Here is a 24,418-nt window from a genome sequence, read left to right as displayed (position 1 = left end):
ACATTCAGTGCATAGGTTTATCTTGTAGATTTATATATATATAAATAGTTTTTTGTTCTGCTGTTTCTGCACGGATAAGTATTCTTCCCTGGGAATGTTTGTGGTGAAAATTTCATCTCCCTCCATTTTTCCTGAAATGTGCTAGCTGAAGGTTTGTACAGGTTTGTCATCCGAGACCACCTGCTTTTGTGGAAAAGAGAGGAGCAGTCCCATGTGCTGTACCCTATCCCTGACTGCAATGTCCTGCAGGAAAAAGAAAGCAGTTTGCATTGTTCTACTTTTCTGTTTTGTGCTAGTGATATTCTTGCCTTTGCAGAGTCTGGGATCAGTATTAGAAAAGTAAATATATTGAATAATGAATCTGACAGTTTTCTAAATGTGATACTTTTCCACTTCAAGTGTTTGTGAAACTGTGCTTTTGATTTATTTAATATTCAGTCATTCACTTTGATGTTCTGTATACCGCTTCAGTAAGTAAACATGTAAAGTCCTTTGGAGCTTCATAAACTTCAGTCAAAATGCCCATAGGAGAGTGATGACAAACCCAAGGAACACAGATAGTAACATAAAATCTGATATATATGGAAAAGTTGAGATTTCTGCTGTATTTAAGAAAAGTTAGTGAAAGAATCTTGTGAGAAAGTGATTTTTTAATCTCCCACATCCACTGAACTTCATTAATGTGAGATTTGCTCTTGAAAACATCCTTCCTTCTGTGCTGCCATTCTGTCTTCCTGGGGCTGTATCAGTGGTTGACAATCTGTGGTCTTCACACTTGATGAGGATACAATATTCCAAGTTGCTTTTCAGACCTGTGTTATATTTGGGATGTTTTCAGTTAAGTCTGATAATATGAACATTGGTGGTCCAAAAACCACTTTGAAGACTCACAGTGATCTGTGGTTAAAATTTTTAAGGAGTTCCTTATCACTCAGTAAGCATAAAGGCAGACTACGTAACAAAACAGAGCTTGTTTTGCTCGAACTTGAAAAATTTCATGGAACAGCAAGCCAACAGTGCTTTGCAATATAGTTTACATAAAGCCCCCCAGATTATGAAAAAGGCTTCTTCCGGAGCCCCAGTGAGTATCTATTTGTCCGAGCAGAACTCCTGCTACATGCAGCCAACGCACCTCATTGTAATGATGTGCTCTACTTTATTGTTGGTTTATGCGCGTGTGCATATATGTGAGTGTGTGTATGCAAATATGTCACATGGATAAGCGTGTGTCTAAGATTGGCAAGGAACTTTACCTGTTTTTGTCCCAAACTCAGGTAGGAGTGCGTCGAAAGGAGCCCTGCAGAGCCAGGCCAGTGAGCCCCCTTTCTCCGCTCCCCCTTTCGGTTTGGGAACATCAGTTGGGGCAATTTGCTAGGGGAAGGGGGTGTGTGGGACCACCATGAACCTTCCCGAAACTTCCAGAACAACAAAGCACACAGTTACCGCCCCGAGGGTGGTCCCAGACCCAGCACACTACATAAAAGTGGGCTCGGAGAGTAGCTGGAGTCGACTTTCCTTCCCCGTGCCAATGGAGGCTTTGAGTCGAGACAGCAGCGCTGGATCCGAGGGCGTTGATGATTTCCCCCACACCCCAGGTCTTCTCTCTCTCTTTTTTTTTTTTCTCTCCTTTTAATCGTTTCCTGGCAGTTTAATGCCTGCGCTAAAACGCCATTATCCATTATCTGCGGCAGTTGTTGATAGTCGTTAGGAGCCACCCAGTTCTGCGGTAAAGCAGAACAGTGAGGGGTTAAGGCCTGTGCCAAACACCTCCATCCGCAGGTCTGTTGGCAGAATGACCCGATAAATTGTTGGAAGTGCCCAGGGAGTCACAGGGATAGCCCCAGGGATATTGTCGGCTGGTTATGAAGGCTCCCCTCCCGCGCAGCCCACCGGCTGTTGCCTCAGATTCAACGAGTCTGTGGAAGGGCGTGCTCCAGAGGGGACCTTAACAAGGTTCCTCCTTTCCTCCCAAAACACTTGGGGAACTGCAAAACAGACTCGAAAAATCGTTATTGCAACAACTTACGTCCAGTTTGGTTTCCTGTAGCGTGTCTCAAGTTCTCTACGTTGAAATTTGATTCATTAATATTTATGCTATGCATTAATCTGAAGAGATGATTGGTATATTCCTTCTTACTGCTCAGTAAACATTAGTATTTGTTCCCTTCTCCTCTTCAAGTACTCTTTTATGATTTTCAGAACAGTTCAGTATATTTGTGATCAGTTGCGTTTAAATCATATTGAAGTTGTATTTTTATCATACTGAAGTTTAACATAAAAAAGTCAAGGTTTGAACCCCAGCCTAAACCTAATGGGGTAATCCATGAGATGAGATGTGAGCGCATGGTTCCACATGTTAGCAGAGCATCTGTGAACAGTGGCTGAGTTTGTTACTGATGTCACAGAATGGCACAAAATTTGTAATGCTGGAGAAGAAATGTTTAAAGGAGCATGTGGTCCTTCCCTGGGGTCCATGTAAGTAAACTTGCAACATGAACCCTTGCTACAAAATCTTTTTAAAAAATAATAAATTATAATCTCTTAAAAACAAGTAAAATGTGATATCTTTTGACTATGTCAACCTGATGGCTTTGTATTAAATTCAGGATGCATTTTGGGTAGTAACAGATGATTTAGTTTTACATCAGTATTATGTGTTAACTCTTCAAAAGAAACTGTGTGCTTTAATATAGTGGTTCACACAGAAACACCTTTTTATTAAAATTTAACAAGGACATACAGGTGGGACACTTGTGAGATCATTGATTTGATTGGTAAGCACTAGAGACTATGATCCAGGCTTTTTGTTGTTCTTCTGATTATGTTTTGATTCAATAATAACAGTTTTTAATAAATGTACCTAAAAGAGACAGTGATTAACTTGCAATATGTATCATATTGTTTTCTGTGATGAGTAATGGATAAACGTTTTTTACAATTTTACTTCTAAATTTGAGGAGTGATAGGAAATAACCAGAATTTATATTAAAGGAATTATCTGGTCTTTGAAGATGATGTTACTTTCTAGCCTTTCAGTGAATTCTTTTTCATATCCGGGTGGGAAACTGAATGGATGTTGTTAAATCTCACTCAAACGGAATGATAACATCTTCACTTCACCCCACACAAGGACATAAAGAAAACTTCCAGTCACAGAGATCACATTAATGTACACAGGAGCTAAACAAGAAGCTAGATTGTGTCACAGGTTCCTTGCCAGCATGATAGCTGGTTCCAGATTCAGGTCTGATGACTATAAATCAAAAGAGTCTATATTCTACACAATGTATTAAAGTGCTCAGGGCAAACTATCTCCCACTTGGTTTAATGTAAAATAAATTGTAAAAAGCAGTATACCTCTTGAGCATACCTCTCAAAGGTATGTTCACTCTCCCCACCTCCAAGTTTCTTTTTCATTCACTGGGTTCCCTTAGTGGAGACAGTTTTGGATCTTTCTGTTTCAGATTTTTCTTCTTGTGTGTGTAGAAAATGCTCCAAGGGAGTAATACAAAGAAGGTGGGTGAGACAGCTGATGCCTTGAAGCAGGGCTGCTTACTTTAATGTTAGAGAAAAAAAAATGGAGAAACTACAAATAATAAAAATCCAGTGCATGGTTCTCTAAAAGGAACAAATTGGTCTCTATGTAAATAGGTTCCAATACTCAGACATGAATCCAAAACAAAGTAAGACTTCTCAAAAAGAGTGTTGAAGGAAATTAACTGCTTCAAAATAAAAAATGACATCCTTCACATACTCTGCATATGTTCATGCTGAAGAGAAGAATTTGGAAAGACTAGCCTCTGGCAAAAAACAGACACAATGAAATGAAGACTTGAAAAGATCTCTTGTGCTTACTTAAAGTTTAGAAAGTGAGTTTTAGATTTCACCCTAGAAACTTGGTACTGTTTCATTTTACATAGCATCATTTTTAATGTGTTAAATTAAAAATATAAGGTAATAGGCACCTTGAAGTAAGCACAAAAATAAAATACACTTGACTGCTGTTGATGCTGTACGTTGCAGGAGAGCAGTTTGATTGTACTCTTAATGTAAGGTAACAATCCTTGAGTAGAATGGCTAGGAGATTGTTATAGTTTGATATAATGCATTTATTCTGACAAAGAAACACACATTTTAAGCAAATTAATTGTTTGGGGGAGATGCTTAGGGAGAAAAAGATTTTTGTGTATTTATACTACCTGTTAACAGTCTAATTCAAGGTATTTAGTGTTTTTTCCTGGCTAGGGCTGGAAATACTCTGTTCTCAGTATGCAAAGGTGGTCTTTAGTCTCTTAATCTTTTTAATCCTGGTCCCTGATCCATACAGGAGCTTTGTCCTCTAAATGTGAGAAACATTCCTCCTCTCTGAGGAGTTCTCCTATCAGCATTTCGGTCTTTTGACCACAGAATCTTCGCCTTTTTTATTTCTTTGAAAAAGCTGGCACACTTCTAGGCTGTTGAGAGAACAACTGCTGTGTATTTTGGGTAGTATGCCAAAGTTATTTTCTTCCTGTTGAGGATTGCAATGAAAAGCCTGAAAAATGTAACCAAATACTTATATCATAACTGTTACTGAGTAAGTGTTTGACTAAAGCAAGAGACATGCAGTTGTAAAAACACCCATGTTTAAAAATAGTATTAATGTTGTAGTTCCCATATTTATCAGGCAGGTAAAGGAATAGAACTTAAAGTTTTGTTTAGATTCTCTTTTTTCATATCTTCTGGAGGCGACTTCCATCCTGGCAAACATACAGAAATCCTTCCCCTATTATACACAACGTGATGTGTAAAGCATGGAGGGATGAAGTTTTTTCAGCGTGAATGTAGGGATGCTTAGAGGAAAACAGCAGAAAGGATCTAAGGAGTGTAAGAAAAGGAAAATTCATGGATACAAATTTGCAAATGTTTCAAACTTAATTCTGTCAATGTTTGTCATGTTTGTCTGTAGTTTCCACCTACAAGACAGAGACATAGCAGTTGTTAAAATTGTTATGAATCATTTACCTTTTCAGTTTCAAAAGCATTGATATTTGTAGTTTAGCTTAAGAAAAAAAGAAGTACTTTAAATGAAATGGTAAGTAGGATATGTTCTTAGTTGTTAAAATGAGACGTTCCCTGCTCATAGCCTACATGACAGCTCTGGCAACATTATAAATCTTTCTAACCTTCCTATCCCAATTTGGCAGTAGTTGTTTAGGGCATTTTAAGCATGAGGATAACAAAGATGCTAGGCTAGAAAACAAATACCACAACTAGCATTTTAAACCTGTGTGAACTGAGAAAGGATTTGTGCTTTATATCAGAGTTATTTCTTGAACACCAAAGGCACGGAGTAACATACATATGACTTGCTACAGTGCCAGCATTATTGTATTGTTTCACAACTCCTACATTCTAGAAAGCTGCATGAAATATAGAATATTTTCCATGTTGGCACACATAGACTCTCAAAGTGTTAATTATGTTTTTGCTCTGGTGTAGTGTTATAGAAGAATCTCAGCCTCATCTATCTTCATCTAGAGCAGAGGTGAAAGTTATGGAAATAGCATATAAACCCTTAGCAGTCAGGAATAGGAAGTTCTCATTACATTTAACAGCAGAGGTACTGGTTAGCCTGAAAGGACACTTCAGTTGCCCCTATGCTCACTCTTAATGCAGGGCATTATGGAATTTGGAGGCTTTGGAGAGGTAGGAGGCAAAGAAATCTTAGAATATGTACAGCATGAGTAAAGTGAAACTAAGAACATGAAGAAAGAAATGACTTCTCCAGTCCTCATCAGGAGACAAATACATAAATTTGTACTATTTGCACTAGTAGGTAAATAAGTAAAGTTTTATAAGGCAAGTACGAAACCAAATGTGAAGGTATTTTCTAATTCTTTATACAAATAGATTTGCAAAATGAAAGTGCCATTAACATTTAAATAGGCAGTGAAACTGCAATCCCACTGTTAATGTCACAGTATCTTCCTCTTTCAGGTTTCTGTTTATTTGCTATTCAGGATGCATTTACTTTGGATTTTGAAATAAAATTAAAGAGTAAGAGAAAGAAATTAGGTGTTATTTGTGGTCAGAATGATAACTGAAGTTTGAAACAGCCTCCCTCTCCCCTGCTGTGATAGAGGCACGAGAAAAGGAGCAAAAAAAAATGGTGCAAAGGGTCTGTAACTCATGTACCAAAAGAAGTAGTGTATTTGTTGATGCTTGTCCTTAGCCCACAGAAACTCTTCTGTATATGTACCTCATAATTAGGGATTCGTGTGCCTGCGGGGAGGGTATGCAGCCAGGGAGCAGCCTTTATGCACAGCATGGTACCCTAGCAACCTGATAGATTTCCAGCAGAAATGTGTGTGGGAGTTAATGCTGATCTTTGCAAAGTTAACCCATTTTTGGCGAAAAGTCTGCACAACTGTCATAGACTAGTCAGTATGGTATATGGCTTATGCAATCCATAGGAAAAGATCTTGGGTGGTTTGTGTTCATACTTGGTGTGTTTACCTGGCTTTTTCTTCCCTCATCCACCGAACCTCTCTATGGAGAGATGTGATATCAGCTGCATGAGTTCATAGCTCGATTGCACAGTTAGTGACTGTCCTAGGCTTGTCGTTTATTTCTGACTTAAGTGTGGTATGAGATTTGAGGGTGTTTTTCCACAGTTACACCAGATCACCCTCTTGAAAAGTGTATTTCCTATTAACTATTCTAGTGCTTCAGAAGAAGCCTGATGAACTCTTAAATAATAGTTTCTGTTAAAGCATGACATTAAAAACTTCAGATATCCAGGACCAGCTTTACAAGGAACTGAGCTGTCCATGCTGTAGAGGTGGGATGGTCAGCAAACAGAAACAGACCTCCAAAGCTGAGTGCTGCCAGTCCCAGTCAGTCCTAAAACTAATTGGAATATGAGGAAAGGTAACTGAGCACAGAATTGAAAAAGGAATGGATGAAGCAAGGAGATGGATTCTTATGTCTTCCTGAAAAAGGACTCCAACAGGAATAGTTGACTGGAACCAGAATGGTCAGGCTTTATGCATTTGTACTTTACTCCATTCAGAACTAGAAAAGCATCGCTATTACTGAGTGAATAGTATGTGTATGTCTTGTGGCTCTGCTAATCTCATTCAGTATTCTTAAGCCATAGAGTAGAATAACCATAATGTGGTTGCACAGAGCGTGGGAAATTGTTTAATGGTCAAGTATGAAAGAATAGGACTGTGGAGATTGTTTTCTATGTCTCTCACAGGCTGTAGGGATTATCTGCAATTTGCATAATTTAATTTTGAACCACCAGAGGAAAAATTCAGGCATGCAATTTCTGCTGTTTTCTTTCCCCAAAGGAAAGCATTGCTGCATCACGTTCTACCCACTTGTCTGATATCCTCATTGCTCAGCAGAAAAACAAAACAAAATGTGATTTGTACACAGTCTCAGTAACATACATCTACAAAAATCTTGATTTTAGAGATTTTTTTTTTCTGTAGTGAAAAAACTTATCTCAAAGATAAAAATGCAAAGCTTTGAGAGTCATATACAGGAGAGAGTTTAAAGCTCTAGTTCTACTTTGGTAGGTTTATCAGGAATAGAAGTTGAGAGCATCTCTCTGAAAGTTGTATCTTTCCTGTACTAGCTTGTAAAACCTCAAAATTTTATCAGTTCATTCCAGTTAGGATCCTGGATTATTTCCTAAGAGAAACTTCCTAAAACTATTTGGCCTCTATATTCTGTTATTTTCACAGAGAAGAATTGCAGTTGGTTTGTACATAAATTATGCTGGTTCGGAGTTGTAACTCATTTCTTTCTTTCTCAAGACTTTCATTTGTCTTTTCTTTCTACCTCTAGTAAAAATAGTGTTCTCTCCAAGTAATACCTAAATGAGATGAAAGGAAGGAGACTACCTTGTGGGAAGTTTTCTGCATCTTTCTGTCATTCCTGGGATGCCTAACTCAACCCATATGAGAACTGTATAAGTCTCCATAAAACTCATATAAGATATATATACATATAAGGATGAAGAGTACTGTGATGCACTGGTCTGGTGTGATGCATCTCTGTTTTGTATAGAGAAATCCAAGGTATATTGTTTCTGTTGCTTCACTGGGGAAAGGGGTAGTTCAAAGCCACTATTAAGCAGAGAATACAGTAAACAGCACAGTATACTCTCAGTTGTTGAATTGCACATTAACTATCTGAAAATGATAGTTAAATGCCTGTTAAACATAATTTTCTTTACCCAGTTGGAGGTGGAAGACTGATTTAAACTATTAAAATTCCCTTCACGGATAAGAAGTCTTTCCGTCTTAACTGTTTTCTGTCAGTCTTCGGACCTCTGAAATTTTTATATTGTTACCCTTCAGTACTACCACAGACTGGATCTCCTTCCACATGAAGTCGATGGGATTTCAGTGAAATCCCAACTAGAACTGCAGGACCATTAATCTGTAATATCAAGAAGGAAGGTTTGTCAAGGTTTTCTATGGATATCTGCATCTATCTACTGTAGGGTATTATTGGTAGATAAGACTTACAATGGGGCTGAACACCTGTTGCTTTTTCTTATTTTTCAGTAATGGAAAAATATGGAACTAGAATATTCAGTTTTTATTTTGCACTTCAGATACTTAAAACTAACAATCAAAGTGATATTTTTGCCTTGTAAGTATGGAACTTCTATGAATATCATTAAATGAAATTTAGACTAGTGAAAGGAGGCCTTTAATGTAGTATTCATCAGTAACTAATTGCTTGTACAAAACATTTAACTAATAAGAACATAATCATTGGTATTTAGACTGGTTCTGGCCCCTTGAAGACAGCTCATTAAAGTAAGAAAATATTCATCTCACACCTGGGTGAGTTCATCAGGCAACTGAATGTGAAAGATACAAATAATCCTTTTCCTCTTCATCATGACATGCATAACTATGGAAGTTAATTCTTTTGTTTTCAAAATTAAGACATATTTCAATGATAAAAAGATCATTCTGTATATTTCTGAACTGGATGCCTTCGCATTTGTTTGTGCTGAGCTTTAAGACTTGTACTCTCATAGTAATTAATGTGATTTTTTTCTTCTTAGTAAATCTCTCACAGATCAATGCCTGATGGAATTTAATATGTACATCCTTTTCTAGCAACCTGCTTTAGATTTTTGCACTGTGTCAGTCTCTTTCCAATAAAGATACCAAAAAAAAAATTGTTCCTGTTTAGCAAGATGTAAGAGTCCTGCATCTTTTATCAACATCTGTGCTTGTATGATACTGGGATATCAGTGTTCACACTGATCCTGGACTTAAATTTTCTTCACATTTCTTCTGTCACCATGGCCATATCCAGAGCTGTTGGTTCCGTCTCTCTCTCAATCCCGTAGTATTGTTTTAAGAAACTGATTTGAGTCCAGTCATTGAATGTTGCTTCCTGCTTTTCACAAACAGTAGTAATTACCACTAAGGTTCAGTAATTACCACTGTGGGGAGTGGCAGCCTGATGCTAGTACTTTTCCACTGACTCCCATTCAAATTCCAGGCATTTAAAAGGCTTTTCAAACATTCATCTATCTTCATTTGCTTTGCTTCTCATCCAGTTCCTCTAACACCTGCCCCATCCTTCCTATAGTGTCATGCCTGCTGGTGTGAAAATGTTTTTTTGCATACTTGCATGAAAAAGCCTAATTGCATTTCTCCTTCTGATCAAGCCTTAATTGCCTTTCCAAGGTTAATTCTAAAGTTGTATTTTTGTAATTCTTATCATTTTTTTCAATAATCTTTATTTATATATATGTTCTTTCTGTAATGCTGTTACAGAACTATGTTACACTGCATACTTAAGTCTGTGTTGCCCTTCTAATACATGTCAAATTGGGTTGTTTGACTCCATTTCTGTATTCTGGGATTGTTGGTCTTACTGAAGTGTATATCAGGTACTTAGAGTGATTGCTGTGCTTCTGTTCTGCATGGAAATAGAGGAAGTTTGCATGATACAGCAAATACTATCTTCTGGCAGGAGTGCCTCCACTGTGACAGCACTACTATGTGCTTTTACCTTGGCTCAGGTCTTTTCAAACTTACCTTCCAAAAGTCAATACTGCAGCAGGAGAAGAGATAAAGGCATGGAGCTTGAGAGCACTTCAGGGCACTAAATAAGTCACTGGAGCACTTCAACCGAGCCTACCAAGAATATGGGATTACCAAATTACAGTGTATGTTCTCACAGAACTTCTATGAAAGCAAGTCAATGGGGAAGAGTATGAGAGGGCTATTTCAGATTGAGTTAAAGTGGCTGAGCTGAAGCACGAATGGAGTGTTCCCCCCCCCCCCCCCCATGGGTATGAGGAAGATCTTCACTTGGCTTTATTCTTGACATTTCTAAAGGGCCAAAAGCAAGAACATGATCACACATAGGGATTTAGAATAAAGTCTTACTTTACCCATGGCAAGATATGTGGAAAGAAGAGCAAGAGTAAGAGCACTTAAGATGAATCCAATTTGTATTTTCAGTTTTATTTGTCTAGTAGTATTTTAGCCACGCATAGATAACTATTATGAAAGAATCATAAATAACCTTTACAAAGTTTCTTGACAGGCATTTGCATCAAACTTTTCAGGTTCCTTGTAGGATTTGTTTCAGCTGGAGTGTTTTCATCACTATTACAAAGATTTCTCAGTTTTGATGTTCTTCTCTTTGCTCATACTTACGTTAAACTGATATACATCTCCATTTACATAGAATGGAGAGCAGGATATCCCTGTCTAAGACACTTGAAGTTTTCCATGCAATCTGCATTACAAAACATACAAAAAAAAACATACAAAAAAAGTATGATTATAATTTCATACTGTGCATTGCCGAGAACCCTGTTGTGCATCTTTCAGCTGGTGACATTATTTTCTGTTATTAGGAAGGTTGACAGTTGTTGCTACAACTCAAGATTTTTTTTTTTTTTTTTTTTTTTCTGCAGAATAATGACACTCTGTGGTACTTCAGATGTATGGCTCCCTTACAACTCATGTAACCTCTCACAGAAAGGATTACTTAAGTATGGGTGGCTTAGGCTGCTTTTCCAGAAGCTTAAGCATTCATACTGTTACTTTGAAAGTTTGAAAAGATTGTAGTAAGTTAACATTCTGAACAATTTTTCCAATTGCATTCCAAAGCTTGTTACTGTCTGAACAATCGTTAAGCATATAGATCTTACTATCTGGTGTGCTTTGTGTCTTCTACACTGTCAACGTCCAAGTCATTGCATTTCAACCTGTTACAGGATTTTCAGAATTTGAAGAAATTGATTGAAGTGGTATATAGTTCATATGACAAACTCTTCTTACGATGTTTTTAAGCACTAATACAAAGGCATAAGTAAAAATTATTTCACATTATTTACTACAGCGTTATTATGCTATTAAATGATAAGATTTTATAAAGTTGTATGTAATGCTTTAAAGAATTATAAGGCTTTTATATATCTTTAAGTTTTTAAGTATTACATGGTTGAGTAAGTATATGCATCTCATTGCTCATTAATGCTTCTGCTAGCATCAAGATAAAAGGCAGAATCTTCCCTTAAGAGTCCATAAAGATGGAGCAGCTGTCTTTGGATAAAGTAATCTTTGCTGAGTTTAAGCAGCTATTTAGGTCTAAGTAGAGAAGAACATGCTGGTAAGATGAATTGTGTCCAGGAAAACAGAATTGCAATTTGTCTTCTACTATGTCATTATTTCCACTACACTCAACTACTCTCAGATCTGAGACAATCACTGCCCTTCCCATCAGTAAGCAATGGCAAGCAAAATTCAAAAAACTTCTCATCTTTTTGGAAGCTTTTTTCATCTTTTTGGAAAAGTTGCACTACCTAATTGAGAGCTGGAATAATCCAAGCAGAAAGCTTAATTACTGTTTATGAAAGGAAAATAAGCTTTTTCCTTTCAATTAGAACAACAAAATTTAGTTGTATAGGTGGACATTTCCCATTTGGTCTGTTTGGCATGCTTGGTCTGTTATAAAAACCTTCACAAATTTTCAATTGAGTTGACTTTCATAGTATGAGAGCCAATTGGCTCTTTCTTCAGGAGAATGGTGGTAAAACTGTTTTCCTGCTTCCTTACATACTCTTTCTAGGTATTTCTTTATGTTTAAATCTGTGTATAATTTCATTGTCTTCCATATGACTGCTTACTTGCTGAGTAACTTGCTGACTGCATACATAAGTGGTAGGTCCCTATTGCCTGCTTTTATAATTATAAACTCATGGATTTGCAAAAAGATGAGTTACCTGTTTTTTAAATTCATAAGTCATTTTCATCTTAAATTCTCTAAGTGCTGTAAATTTACACATACTTTTAGAAAATGAAAAACAAGGTTAATGAAGTTTAATAAATAATAATGTGAGATTAATAAAAGCAAGTGAGACAGTGAAAATGAATTATCCTATTGTAAAAACAAAAAAACTGCTTGATATTGATGAGCACTTCCTGCATTGTAAGTAACTTTGTATTGTAAGCATTAAGTAAATGCTAGATGAGGAATTATTTCTGTTTATTTTCTGAGGATGGCATATTAAAATGTGAGCTCATTTAAAATTCTGCTTAGTCTAAAGAAATTGATTTTTTTAAAGCATATGACAGATGGAAAATCTTGCCATGTCTGTCTGAGGTGAAGAATAGAACCTGCATACTCACCTGTTACAGTAACTATGTACATTTCAATCCTAGTTTGAGATGTTTAGTTTTGTAGTAATAGATATGCAAATCTTAAAAAGGAAAAAAAAGCCATAAACTACGATGCTTAATGAGGTAGTAAGACACATCTTGTTTTCAAAGAAATCATGATTCACTGAAATGTCTCCCAGGATTCAACAAAGTGCAAATTAATTCTTTATGAGAACTTGCTTTGAGTCTGCATTAACTTTTCTGCTTTCTTCTTCCTCTGTAATAAAAGAAAAAAAAAAATCGTACCATACCAGTTCCTGCTTTCCTGTTCATTAAATGTCTTTTAATTCATTTTATTGTTTACTTTTAATTCCTGAAATGCAGTTGAAGTTTCATCTGGTCTGTCCCTTCTCTGTTAATAACAATACTCCTTTCCTCCTGTGCTATCCTTTGCTCATCTAAGATTTTCTCTTACATTATTGGACTTCTGTTTGAAACCAGGGACTTTGCAGTTGGTTGGTTGATCATATAAAAATTGCTTTTTGTATTTGTTGACTGTGAAAGCAAGGCACGTGCTTCCAATATAGAGAAGTTTTAAAAATCCATGTGCATACCACTTATGAAGAACCTTATACTAAATCAAAATTCAGTGAAATTGCAGAATTTTATTAATCTTTATTAATCCTATTTCCTTAGGATTTTTGTTCTTGGCTTCTTTCCAGAGATGATTTAAAAAAAAAAAAATACAATTTAGAAAAGTATAAAAAATTAAACTTTTTTTTACATACAGACTGAACGAAACTTACTTCAGAACACAGTTGTAGAACTGCATACACATATAATAACTACAGACGAGGATTGCTAAGAATACCTAAAAATTAAGAACATACTCAAGCTATTTAATTTCCTTTTTTTATCTTGTATTCTACATTTTTAAAATTCTTTGTGTGTCATGTTTATTTGCCATTCAAGGAAGTTTCAGCAAGCTCTCTCAACATCTTAATGAATTTCAGCAAAATTGATTCACAAGTGAAGAAAGAGGGTGTTACAGGGGGTGGGGGAGTTATTTTAAGAAAATGCCTACATAGGTTTCCTTTTCATCTCCTTAAGTGGGTGAGATGGCATTCACTAGTTAATGGACAGTTTCTAGCTGGCAGGATTCTTCTAAGAAAATAGAGATGCAAAGATGAATCCTGAATAATGATGCACCACTCCCATGTGCAAGTAGAATTATGACAGAATTTAATGTAAGATTAAAATAATAAAATTCTTGGCCTTTTCCAACTTTAAGTCACATATGTATGATACCAGACATAGCTAAAATAATGAAAACAATAAAAAATTTGTTTGTTTACTGCTGAAGGAGGAACACCTGTACACAGCTGGAGAGAGGCTTAAAGAAAATGCTATTCCAAGGGTTTATCTGCTACAGACAGATGGAGTATAAATTTTAACAGGGCAACTTGTTATTTTACATACTCAAACACATATTTAGAACACATGTTAAAGACCTCTGTTTTAATCTGTTTCCCTACTCCAGTTAATTTCTTACATCCAGTGTAAAATTCACTGAGCTCACTTGGACTACTTTTCTGTTTCAGTAGTATTCAGTCATAGACCAGGACATAGAGTTGTCATTAAAACATGATATGGATTAGAAAAGTGAAAGATCTAAAATACCACAATGTTGCACAAATCTTTCAAGACAAAGTGTGCTACTTTACTGTTTTTTTTTATTATTATTATTATTTTTTATTTTTTTTATTTTTATTTTCCATCTCTCTTGTGGTAACCTCACAACAGACGTTACAAACAGTCTATAATGTCTATAAATGCATGTCTATAAATTTTCCTGAAGAAAATACTAAATGGATACTTAGTAATTTTATTATTTCTGGTTGTAGACTTCCATATAGTTCAATCTAGATTGTTTTTGGTGGTTATAGAAAGTTCTTACAGGGTATGATTTGGTTTATCATAAGTCTATATGTGTATAAAACAAGGCCATGTATTCAAATTCTGTATAGCCAAATCCTACAATCTTGTTTTGACAGAACAAACCATGGCCTTAGTCTTGCACGTAAAGAACTTGCAATGGGTCAGTATAATTTCTGACAGTGGTATTTACCCATTAGATCTGTATTTTGCCATAATGATTACTGATTTCCATGGAGTGATACATCAAGTACATTGTCAGGATATTAATTCAGTGGTATATATTTGGAATTGTCTTGGCCTGGTGATGATGTACAGACGGAGAGAGCAAGGAATTAAATGCAGTGTTTGATGGTTATGTGAGAGTTTCACATAGTTATTATGAAATTCAAATAGGCGAAGTAAAAATAGAATTCTGTGCCTTTTTTAACAAGGACAAATTGAATGATTCATCTGCAAACTGCATGTCCCCAAAGTAAGTGAATGAGGAAGTTACGTTCTGTGAATATGGAGGTTCAGTGTGGGTTATAAAGTTCTTTTTTAAAAGACTAATTGTCAAAATTTAAGGAAGATTTCCTTGCTAAGTTGCATAATGACAAAACTCAGATTTGCATTTTGTGAAGTAATTCTTGTACTGAATTTTAGAAAAATAATAATAATAATTTTATTTACTGATAATTATGGAAATAATTCTTTACTAACAATTTTCATCCTAGCTTCACACCTCACTGCTGAATACATCAGAGTATTCCTGGTTAGCTTTGGTCCTGGAGGATTCTTCACTTGCACGTTCCTTGTAAGATACTAGCACCTACACTGAGTTGTGCAGCTAGATATACTCTTCTTAGAGCTGTAGAGCAATGTACAAGAGTTCTTGATGCTGATACAGCGTTCCACTATTCAGTTTTAAGGATGATTACATCCTAGTCAGCAATTCTGTGATTTTGGTTGCTTCCTCCTTCAGTCATCACAGTTAAAGGAAAAATACTCACAGGCAACACAGTGACAAGGATATACAGGGACATATGCACACAGAAGTGGGAAGCTACGCATGAGTCTATCCACCCTGTTCTTTTATTAATTCTGAAGGTCACTTGGCTGAAGATTGAGTTCTTATGCTTTAAATGACACATCTTCATTTGGCTTTCATAAATCAGAGACCAGCATTTTCCTTCATACCCCAAATCCATCTTTGATATTTATTGATTTAGCCCTATCATTGCTTCTTTTCTGCAACTCCCTACAAAACATGATACCTGGTAAGTTTTGAGTGAATACAGTCAAACATTTCTTATTTTGAAGGCTATCATGACTATATTAATGAAGGCAATCAGGGGCTTTAAGCTATTTTGATTTAAGTTTGAATGAACCATCATGAATACAGTGAAAAGAGCACAACGTGAATATGATCAAATTGTGTTTATCATAACTAGTTAGTATCTTTTCTGCTAGCAGTTCCAAGGACTGGAACGTAAATATTCTGATACATTGCTTTTAATATATATTGTGGCAGGGTGGGCAACTCTTTTTGACTAATTTAGTTAAGAACTATCTACCTTAAAACCCTCTTCATAATGGTGAGAGAACATGCGTAGTTCCATCATGACACTTGTTCTTGTGGCCTTTGCTTTGAAGTGCAGTTCTTTCATGTACATACTGAGGTAAGCAGCTGTTTGACACTCTTCAGCACTTGTGATTGAAACATTATTTTACAGGAAAGCAGGTGAGATTCACATTCCATGAAATGAAAAGTGAAGTTTGTACATTTTAACTGTCTTGAGGGACTATTTCTAGTTCTATCTCATCTGTCTGACCGTAGTAACCATTTAGTGTTTTAACAACACAATACAATATGACAACCATAAAATCTTAACAACAGGCTTTATTGTTCTCAGCCTTCGATAGCTGCAAAGTTGAAAAATGAAGATAAGGTTGTGGAGGCCTCTGCCATGCTTCAAGTTTTCATGGAGGTTGGATGTTGAATAATTTTTTATTCAGACCTTATATCAGTTATTATATGGTATTTTTCCCAATGGAATTATATTGAAACTATCATTAATGTGCATACAGTTATATCTGCTTGGAATAGCTTCAGTGACTCACATTGAAGGGTATTGTCCCTTTCCTTACAATTGTAGCAGCCAGTTTCCAATAATAGTATATCTACATATAGACTTAGCTAAACATGGTTTCAAGTATACAGCTATTATTAAAGGGATCAAGCTTTGTGTGTAAGGAAAACCAGATTCTTTCAGGAAAGAGAATCTCCGTCTATAAGAGCGTCACAGCACTCCTGCTAGAAGCACTTGCTCCATGAAGATGCGTGTCAGAAAGGGCTGAGCAGACTCCTGCTCAGACAGAGCAGTTCTTCTCCAGCACACTAGACACCTTTTTGGGTTCAGACAGTCCCCATCAGTAGCTAGATTTAAAGACCAAATAAAAACAGAGCCCTGGAATGTATTTCCTCAGATGCTAGCTTGAAATGATTGGGAATTACTTCAACTTAATTCAGTTAATTGTCAGATGAATAATGTAATAGTTCTTATTTTAATTATTATTACTATTGTAAATCTATTAAGAAAATGACAATTTCTGTTGTGAACATGCACGGATTATTGTATTTCAGAAACTCTATTTACAATTTTTCTCACTGGCCTTAAGCAATCTAGATTGCTTTACAGACTATCTCCTAAATAAGCCTCAGGCTTGCACAGCATAGCAGCACAAGTGTGTTAGTAGAACAGGCATGTTTTTGTATTTGCCTGATGAAGTATGTATGTGCACAGAAATTCAGTATAACACTCAAGTGCCAGTTAAATCTCGATGCCTTTCTGAAGGGCTTCTTTGGAGTGTTGAAGCTCATTCCCTGTGCACATTTACTGGTGTTGTAAAAGTGGCACTAAATTGTTGGAGCCATTCTTAGTCTGACAATGTTTTCCTGAGCAGGCAAGATATCCATGGTCTTATTCTATAATCTGCACACAGAGGAGGACAGAAGGAAGCTGCCAGCAACTTCAGCTGAATTCCTGCAACCGTAAGTTCCAGCATACCATAGGCAGGCTACCTTAATGATACACATTTTGGCAGATGTCAGCAACAACGTTTAGCCTGACAGTCATAAAGGAAATATATCCACTTAGGATACTACTTGGTGGGGTAATAATGGAGCACAGTATCTTATAATGTTCTCTGGCAACTGTATTTTCTCACTAGCTGAACCGAACTGGGAAAAAGAAAACTGACTTACCTTCATTTTCTCTAATCACTGCTGGGTCAGAACCTTACTCAACAAAACAGGAGTGGGTCGCGTGCTGCAGATGTGAGAAGTAATGAAGCAACAGTATTGATGAACAAGAGTTTAATAAACCTTTATTGCAATGAAAAATCTTCAATAAGAAATCTTGAAGAAGGGATATACTGTCTGTTAATTACCATGCAGTGAAAAGCATCTGCTGTTGTAATATCGCTTAACAGGTTTAAAAACAAAATGCAAGTGAGAGTATGGCATAACATAGGGTTTCTACAGTAAATAATGCAAAATACATTTACTGTACTGAAACTGGGACATAATATTCCTCATGTTCACTCTCTTGCTTATCCACACAAATGAAAGAACATACAAAACAGGTCATTCTCAGCATCAATGTTTTCTGACATCAGTCTCTGTTCACATGAACAGACCCATTGACTTAAGGGGTCAATTCATGTCAAAAAAGACTTCTCATGTGACCATGGTTTGCAGGGCTGCTCCCAGGTTCTAAAAGAGATTTCATAGCTGCACAGCACAGTAAGGAAGGGAATTACACATTGCTTCTTTCTATGCAAACCTTTGATATCAATGGTTGGTAATCTGAGCCAGGTTGGAACTAATTATTTGAGGCTTACTTAAGGCAAAAATGTATAAGTAGTAAAGAATGCCCATGGATGTAAATGACTGAGCTCTTGGAAAATGCGCTTGCCCTCCTCTTCCTTATAATTACACACAAATCTAATTTATTGTTTCCTAATGCAATTAATCTTCATGACAAATGACACACATTAACATACAGGGAGCGATTCATAACTGGCTTCTTTTTTGTAGTGTTGTTGAATTTCTTGCATATTGAAGGGGGGCACCAAGTGCATAAAGTTATATTATCTGAGGTTATTCCACTGAAACAACTTCTTAAGAGTATAAGTAGGAAGAATGGGATCATAAACTGCATATGGGATTTCTGAGGTGTCCTCTGAAGTTCAGCTTGTCTTACATAGTGAATTAAGTTCTAAGAATATAAAATTAAAACTTCAAAAACACACTGGAAGTCTTGCTTCCCAAGAGTCATTGTTACAGATACAACTCACCAGATTAACACTATTAATCTGAAAGTCAGCATCAATGGAAGCCAGTAGAAAGACTCCATAGATTTAGTAGGCTTTTCATTAGACACTTGTTTTTACTACTCCTGACTAATTAAACTCTTTGATAGTAAAACAAAGATCCCATTAGCAGTATTGCAATTTCAGAATGTAAAGCCACATTTACTATGGTGTCTGGCCTTTGTTTGCTTTCTAAGTAGTGACTCAGCTCAGAGTCCAGCTGAAGTACAAACAAGAATACTAAGTGAGGGAGAGGGATCAAAAGCATTGAATATTTTTCCCCATGAAACCAAGAACTATATATGTAATATTCTGCCTGATACATTAGGAGTAGATTATTTTTTTTTTTTGGTGAAAAATTGGGAGTAGCAGTTTGCATTGAAAAACAATTTAGGAAAAGGCCCATTAAGATTTTTTAATCTTTTCTAGTAGGTACTTTAGATTATTGTTTGTGTAGAACACCTGTGCATACCTCTGTATATAGTCAGTCATTTCCTCCTATCTGGAATGTAGTGGTAAAATTTTGGTGAGTAGGTTTTAAAAATAGCAATGCTATTTGAGATGATAGAGAACTTTTATTAGTGCTATAATACGACCAGCTAGAAGAGTGCTTCTTGCCATAACACAAGCATGCTATGAAGATTTCGTAGTCACTGTTTCTGGACAGACTCCTAGTTTTAAAAGGAGAGAAGCTGACCAACACTTCGCAAGTGGTAACAGAAGCCTGTAATCAGAGTCCGGAAAATTAATTCTCTGTAAAAGCATCTGGATGCTTTTCCTGCCTTGTAGTCATCTTCATTTGTAGTGCTTTATGCTTTACTTGTGGACTCTGTCATAAGCTCAAGTTAAAAAAAGAAAAGCAGAAGTAAACGTGCTGTCATCAGCAGAGGACAACAGATGCCTTGGTGGAAAATGAGTTTTGAACTGAAAATTAATACAATAAATGGTAGTGCTACAACATGTGGAATATGGAGTGAACTAAAAAGGGGAAGTTGTTCTTTCTACTGAGCAAGCTTTTTGGCATATTTTTATTCATGCATTTGATAACACTGTTATCCTAACATTGTTCTGCCTGTAAAGCTTTTCCAGCTGTAATATGTGAGAGCTTTGTTTTTCCCTTCACTGTGATGACTCTGTCCTTTGGTATTTTTCATAGCTTGACATGAGGCAGTAATGGTTCTATTAGCTGCACTGTATCTGCTGAGCTTGCTGTTTTCAGGGAACATGTCATCACCAGTGCCTTTCTGCAGTTTCCTTATTAGCATGTGCCCTTTACTGACTCTGCAGGAGCTATCACCTAGAATTAAATATTTTCCGCTAGACCTGTCCTTACTCTGTGCAAAATGATTACAATCCATTATGCCACCCTCTTGCTGACAGCCAGATACCACTGAGATTACAATAAAATTGCTCCACATTTAAATATGATACTAACCTGGTGCAGTGACTATTGATAATAAGAAATGTTTGAAAAAAATCCTTTCACTTCAGTAACTGGTGATGAACTTTTGAGAATAAAAATGTGGATACTTATTAAAATGATTATATCAGCTGTGCTGTAATAGTTGCGATAACGTTAATGGAAAATGTAAAGCATCCCAATAACTTTTTCCTTCATTAAGATTGCTAATAAGAAGTAGAGTAGCATGGACCTGTAGGAGATATAAAAGAGCTGTAATGGAAAATAAAAGGTTTGAAATTATTCATGTTTAATTTTGCATTTGACACAAAAGACAAAGTTTTCTTCAACATTTGCCAATGCAAGATCTTTACTTGTCAAAAAAATTAAAATAAATCTGTGCAGATCTGTGAATATGTTATTTTTTCTTACTGGAGAAAAGGGAAGCACCATAGTTTGCATTGACTTGGATACAGACATTCTTTTCCTTTGGGATACATTTGTCTTCCTTTCAAATTGTATACCTATAGAGCATCAAAAGTCTCATCATAGTTACTTTTTTGTTTTGTTTTGTTTTGTTGTTTTTAGTGTGCAGTGGGTTTAATGTTGCAAATTGTTTGGAGCAGGTAGGAATTCTGGCTGTGAACCTGAGAGAAGGCTAAGCACACATGAAGTGGGTGCTTTGTGTCGGGGTATTTTGCTCCTGACATTTTGTTTTATAAGTAAAACTCTGCTTGTACTTACAGCCTCCTGCATCACTGCAGTGCTTCATAGACAGTGCTGTGTTCACGTGGCACAATAAAGTCCTCTTTGTCTGTGAAAGTCTAAGGTCCCATTTTGTAATTCTGACATTTTCTGCTTTTATGAGCACATTGCTTTGCTTTATCTCCATCTCACACTAGCATAAACAACTGTAACTTTATTAGACTCAGTCCTACTATTTCTAATGAATGACATATTCTAGATACTACAAGGAAAACTCCCTGCCATGAACAATTTACCATACAAACATATCAGTACATTCCTAACCTATATTTTGTGAAATGCTTTACATTTTTTAGCCTTCAGGGCTGCTTTTCTGTAGCACCCAGCTGTTTTTTCATTTTTACACATGAACCTGTGTAAAGCAAAAAGACAGATCGCTGTCACGTTAAAATCGGTGTGCCTGCTTCATAAGTCATATGCCTCATTTACATGGGATGATCAGCTACAAAAAAGGTACTGTGTAATACATCACTTCAAAATTAATATCCATTTTATAGAACACCTGTCTTACTATTGCATTGCACTCTATGTATGAAGTGTCTCAAGCAGAGAAAGGGACAGGTATGAATAGGTTTTCATAGAATATAAAAATGTTTAAAGATACTTCCACTGCAACGTTTTCATGTCTAAAAATAAACATCGGTATTTCAGAGATTTGCTAAACTATAAAAGATAACTCAATGCATGTGATTTCTGCAAAACCCCTTAAAATATGAAGACTGTTTCATAAATTGCTGTATTTTATACTTCTGATATCAGGAGATTACCGAGACTTACTTCCCCCATTTTTTTTTTCCTGGAAGTTAATTTCTTGTTGAAACCACAGAACTAGTAATCTCTTTATATTCCACTTAGATACACATATAAATTTTAACTTAGACTTAAACTTCAGCTTCTCCCATCCTTTCTTCTGGATACAGAATATTTTTCAAAGTCCTGTATGCATCCTATATTCACATTTAAATCATACTAAATTAGTCTGAAATCAAGTTAGCCATGCCTAATGATTGGGTTGTGAAATTAAGCTTGACAGCAAGACTATTTGAACTGCAGCTGTGCCATATGCAGCTTAAACTAGCTCAAATGTGGCTTCCCCATAGGACTTACATCAATGGTAGAAAACTTGTACTGGAGCAGGGTAATCTGAATCCTTATTAGTCAGAGAAAGCTGATCAGCAACTGCTCATTAAATCAACATTAATAGCTTCTCTGGGACAACCCTGTTGCTTAGCTCCATTCCACAGAGGAGCCCCTGTGAAATAGCCCCTGAGGAACCATTGTTACTTCCTTCCTGTGAAGTATAACCAGAGCTCTTCCTTGACAGCTTAGTATGCATCATCCACCTCTTGGCTGTTGGGCATATTGGTATGCAGTCTGTAAGGTCGTGCTCCTGAGGTACAGCATTAGAATTAGATTGGTTTATTACTGAAGCCCATGCAAAAATGCCATTAAATTCATGGATGGTATATGCAAATGCTGTCCGTAATATACTTGGAAGGACATCGGGTATGAGCTAGGATTGCATTAGCATTTTCACCAAATAATCCTGTAGATCTGGGGCTGGTACGAGCCAGTCCTTTGTATATGAATTGATGTGAACAGCAATAAGAGCTAACTTTGCCTGCAGGCAGGCACTGAGTTGGGAGCTGCCTTCTCATTATGCTTTATGGCAGCTACCAACATGCCTTCCAAATGGATGAGTATATATATTTGGAAGTGTGCATTTATTTATTTAATTTTAACTGTGCTTATTTCATAGAGCATTTGTGGTTATCTGAACTACTGGTTACCTGTAAAGCTGAGCTGGTGTAAGGATGTCTTAATGGAGTTTGGTGGAAGTTCAAAAAGCGGGCATGTATTATTTATTGTGTCTCAGATTATTTCTGTTGCCGGATAGAGGGAAATATGCTCACCATATTGAATCTCTAGAGAGAAATGAGATGTCCTGGGAAACGGCATTCGTCCTGAGGGTCCAACCAGTTGAGCTGTTAAGTTCCTGCTTAAGCAAGGATAAAGATAAAATCCACACTAAAGAAAAGGCTGATGAGGCTGGAACAAGAAATAGTGCTGGTAGCCAGTTTACACACAGGGAACAAGTAAGCATATGGGTTCAGCATTTTGTGATTCAAATGTAGAAGACGGTAAGTCAGCAAACTCAACAGAACTATGCAAGGGCCCCTGGTTACTCCTCTCAAGCTGCCAGAAGATTTCCTCATTCATGTGATACAATAGATAAACCTAAAACAGAAATGGTTAACAAATCTCATCTTTACTAGAGCTTAACATAAATTTAGAACTAAACATTTGTCAGTCACAGATTCATTAATCTTTTACATATAATCTTTTCGTATTCCTAAAGTGAAGGTATCCTGGAGAAGGACAGATGCAATGGATATTCTCAAACATAACTAATGAGTGGCAACAGCTTTTCTGCTACATTTGGTCATTTATTTGCTAGATCTCTCTTGCATGAAAAGGCAAGAAAAGGCTAAGGAAAAGGCTATTCCAGTTAAAAATGTTTCTTTAAAAGTTTTATTACAATACCTTTGTTTATGATTTGTCCTGCTTTTTCTTCAAAACACAAGAAAAACTACAAAATGATTTGATTTCATGTTCTTCTTCATGACTATTTAAATAATTGCTTTAAAAATAAAACTCTAAATTTTATCTCAAGTGACTGATATTTGAGTGACTGAAAGCCATTTTAATTTGGGGTTTCAACTCATCAAGCCATCAGTATTAAAGCATACTTAAAATTCTTGTATGTTATATGCACCTTACAGCACACAGAGCATGTCTTTCTGCTCCAGAAGTGGGGAGCAGAAATTGTGATTGTTGTCCTATTTTTAGAAAACTTAGAACAATAAGGTCTAATCAGAAGGCACTTCTTTACATTACTCTAAATAATGGATCATTTCCATAATAGATGAACAATCTGTTTCACACCTTCCATTTCTCTGCATAATTTTCATGTAAAGCTTTAGAATTTAAAGTAGCTCAGGACTGCAGATCAACTCATGGCTGCTGCATTCCAGATGTATATACAGTGTGTACATTGTCTATAGGTTCAAAAGAGAGTCCTGCTTCTGGAAGAATTCCCTTTAATTTCATAACAAGGTAAACCTGATATTGCTTTCCATAAACCTGACAAAGTTACTAATCCTGTTAGACATACATCCACCTAAGTTTGTGTACGTGGATAGTTCTTCCATTCAGAATTTCTCTCCTTTTACAGGTTCTTTTCTGATGAGCTATATCTTTCAGTAAGAGTAAAATAATTGAATTAAATAGGAAGAGGGACGAGTTACGTTTTAATGACCAG

At 36.2% G+C, this 24,418-nt stretch overlaps 1 protein-coding gene and 1 long non-coding RNA gene across 2 annotated transcripts in view; both read left to right on the top strand.

The window, feature by feature from the left end:
• PCDH7 (protocadherin 7) overlaps nucleotides 1–24,418 on the top strand; it is a 283,345-nt gene that overhangs the window by 68,254 nt on the left and 190,673 nt on the right.
• On the top strand, nucleotides 1,194–20,917 carry LOC118166228. Its single transcript, XR_004750392.1, has 4 exons — nucleotides 1,194–1,595; nucleotides 10,955–11,004; nucleotides 16,090–16,237; nucleotides 19,600–20,917. It is a non-coding gene; the product is annotated as an uncharacterized LOC118166228 (long non-coding RNA).

The sequence above is a fragment of the Oxyura jamaicensis genome, chromosome 4, assembly GCF_011077185.1.
Source record: "Oxyura jamaicensis isolate SHBP4307 breed ruddy duck chromosome 4, BPBGC_Ojam_1.0, whole genome shotgun sequence".
Classification (NCBI taxonomy): Eukaryota; Metazoa; Chordata; class Aves; order Anseriformes; family Anatidae; genus Oxyura; species Oxyura jamaicensis.
The sequence above is the reverse complement of the archived record's forward strand: the minus strand, read 5'-3'. Positions and strand labels throughout refer to the sequence as shown.